This window comes from Ceratotherium simum, chromosome 16 (assembly GCF_057802395.1).
Source record: "Ceratotherium simum simum isolate JZ-2026a chromosome 16, ASM5780239v1, whole genome shotgun sequence".
NCBI classification, from domain to species: Eukaryota; Metazoa; Chordata; class Mammalia; order Perissodactyla; family Rhinocerotidae; genus Ceratotherium; species Ceratotherium simum.
In genome coordinates this window covers 107,157-110,820 of record NC_141915.1, presented here as the reverse complement: position 1 = coordinate 110,820, position 3,664 = coordinate 107,157, and positions in this window count along the sequence as shown.

Genomic DNA, 3,664 nt, shown 5'->3' with positions numbered 1-3,664 from the left:
TAGAGAGCCCAATCCACTGTGGTGGCTAAGCCCAGGATGTGCTGGGCAACCCATCTTCCAGGATATACCTCTCCTTGGTCATTCATTCCACGAAATGGCTTTATTTCCATTTTCTTTAACTTGTGGTAAAATACACATAACATAAAATTTACCGTCTTACCTGTCTTTAAGTGTACAGTCCAGTGGTATTTAGTACCTTCATAATGTTGTGCAGCTATCACCACCATCTGTCTCCAGAGTTCTTTTCATCTTCCCAAAATGAAACTCTGTCGCTATTAAATGCTAACTTCCCATTCTCCTCTCCCCACAGTCTCTGGCAACCATCGTGCCACCTTCTGTCTCTACGGCTTTGACGAGTCTATGCACGTCATTATGAATGAATCCTACAGTATTTGTCCTTTTGTTACTGGCTTATTTCATTTGGCGTGGCATCCTCAAGGTTCACCCGTGTCCCGCAAATGTTTTTTTAGCAAGCCCTGTTTGCTGGTGACAGAGCAGTGAGCAATTTAAATGGCTAGTTAGCCATGTCCTCAGATGGAGCAGTAAACCAGAGGGAAAAGTGTGTGGGGGAGGACAGGCTGCTTTCCAGGTTGGGAAAGTCAAGGAGGAGCTCCTGCGGGGATACATATTTCCCTATAACAGGACAGAGGAGGAAAGAGGGGTTGGGATGGAAGGGGCTTTTAAGGTTAGATGAAGAAGAGTTGTGAAGAGATGGCTTGCGGTTGCTCTGCAAAGTGAGGTCCAGCACATCTGCTGAGAGGGTTGGATGGGGGTCAGAGGACTGGTGAAGTGGAAAACATTGGAAACAAATGTATTGAGAATGAGAAAGTTGACCATGGAAACGATGATGTCAGCCGGGGGTCATCAGACCCCAGGCCAAGTGTCACATCTTAACTATTGCCTGTTTTCATTTGGCACACACGTTAGGTGGAACTTTTTTTACATTTTTCAGTGGTTGGAAAAATCGAAAGAACATAGTATTCATGATGCATGAAAATTACGTAAAATTCAACCTCACTGTCCTTTGGAACAGAACCACACTCATTTTTTATGTATTGTCTATGGCTGCTTTTGCATAACCATGGCAGAATTGAGTAGCTGCAACAGAGACCATGTGGCCTGCAAAGCCTTAGATATTTAATATCACACCATTTATAGAAAAAGTTTGGCAACCTCTGATGTCAGCTGCAAGAGGCAGGGGACTGTGTCTCTCTTGTACATGGATGCATTCTGACTCACAAGGAAGGCACTTACCAAATTTGTATGTAGTGGCTGGATGGGTGGGTGGATGACTTCCATGCAGTGGTGGAGTTGACCAGGAGTTGTAGACCATAGGTTTACGGTAGCACAATATGTAACCTTGTGGGATTTGATGCAGTAGATCTCAGCCACTTGCTATGAAGCAGGCTGAGAAGAGACAGCGAGTGGGGGTTTCTCTAGGAAGAACTGATGGAAGGCGAATGGGGGAGGCTGTTGATGATGGAGGTTAAGTGATGGGCTGTGAAGTCCACTACACAGAGGAAAGACGGGGAGACCAGAGGTGCTGACGGACAAAGAGAAAGTGTGAGGAGCAGCAGACCAAGGCCGGGCCGGATCAGCATGTGGAGGCCCTAAGTTAGAAGGATGGGAGGTTTAGGCGGCGGTGTTGGATGCCAGACTGCATTACCCAGAATGCACAGCAGCTCCTGGTGGGAGGGCTGTACCTCACCTGAAACTTCTGAGTTGTGTTTTCTGTCACCAATCATCGCTCACAAAACAAAGGGCTCTTCCATCTCCAGCTCCTCCTGTGTCAGCCCACCAAATACGTGAGAGCTGTTTGCCTCGGGTCATGGGCTGACTTGTGTCCCCTCCAAAATTCACGTGCTGAAGCCTTAACCTCCAATACTTCTGAATGTGACTATATTTATAAATAGCACCTTTAAAGAGGTAATTAAGGTAAAATGAGGCCCTAATCCAATATGACTGGTGTTTTTATAAGAAGAGGTGATTAGGACACAGACAAGCACCAAGGGAAGACCATGTGAAGACACAGAGAGAAGATGGCCATCTGGAAGCCAAGGAGATGCCTGATATGGCATCATTTCCCAGGGCCCCCGCCAGGTTCCTGGTGGCAAGTGGACTGCATTAGATCACTTCCAGGATGGAGGGGACAGCTGTGTGTTCTCACTGGACGAGACACTTGCTCTTTATGTGGGTTTATCTTCCCTGCCCATAATGCCCCCGTGAAAACACCATCTGTGAACTACAGGATGCCATTTCCCCATCATGGGATCCCACTCAGAATCGCTTCTCCTCAAGGAAGTCGCTTTATATCAAAGAAAGTGTGGCAAGGGTGAATGCTCATGGACTTCACTGGTATTACCATGTTTCCCGTCTCCCAAAAGCCGCTGATCTGAGAGAATGCTGGAATGGAGATTTTCGTCTCCAAGGCAAAGAAAGAAAAATTTTAACTTTACTTAACTATGACTTTTCTCAACAGAAACGCTGTTGACAAACATTGCAGACACTAATAGTGATGTGTGATGAGTAAACAGCCCTTGCCAGCATAGTCAAGTAAAATCAGAGACAACATTGTGGTGGGCTGAATAATGGCCCCCAGAATATCCAGGCCTTAATCCCGGAGCCTGTGAGTGCTGCCTTATATGGACAAAGGGGCTTGGCGGATGTGATTAACTTAAGGGTCTTGAGATGTGGAGATTATGGCGGGTTATCCTGGTGTGCCTAAATGCAGCCACGAGGGTCTCTATAAGAGGGAGGCAGAGGGAGATTTTACCCAGGACAGAAGAGAAGGAAGCCATGTGACACAAAGGTGGGTAGCAGAGTGATGTGGCCATGAGCCAAGGAGTGCTGGAAACTTCCAGAAGCTCTGTGAGAGACAAGAAAGGGATTCTCTCCTTGAGCCCCTGAAGGGAGCATGGCCCTGCTGACACCTGGATTTCAGCCCAGTGAAACTGACTTTGGACCTCTGGCCTCTAGAACTGTGAGAGAATAAATATGTGTTGTTTTAAGCCACCAAGTTTATGGTAATTTGTTACAGCAGTCACAGGAAACTAGTACACACATAGAAAAATTAGTACATGGATCCATTTTATATTCTTTTCCAACATTAAAATAAAAATAACGGTGCTTCCAGATTTTCTTTATACACTTCTCTTTGTACATTCAGTTCATGTAAATGTTAAAAAGGATAATAAATTTGTGAAGTCTGACACTAAATTGTACATAATTGACCAGACCCAAGGAAAGAAATTTACCATTTTATAAAATAAACTATAATTTAAAGACCACCAGTATTAATCCATGTTATGTCCCACTTTGGACTCCTGAATTCCCTTGGCGATCTTACTCAGGGAACAGAACAGGCACCAAAAAGGAAAACTGGCATTCTAATGCATTTCCCGTTTGTGGCACATTTTCGTGTGTGTGGATGTAATAAGAATTTAAAAAGTGTATTTTTAATCCTTCTTTTACTCTTAAAATATAGGCACAAAAAGGAGTAAGTTAAGGCAGAGTTAGAGGAGGACGCAGAAGCCAGGCATGGCGGGCAGAATTCCCAGACGAAGTCACGGGTCTTGTCCTCGAATCTCCTTCCCTTGAGTGTGGGTGGAACCAGGGAACGTGACGACCTGCCACTCACACGTGGCAAAGGTGATCTTTGCAGATG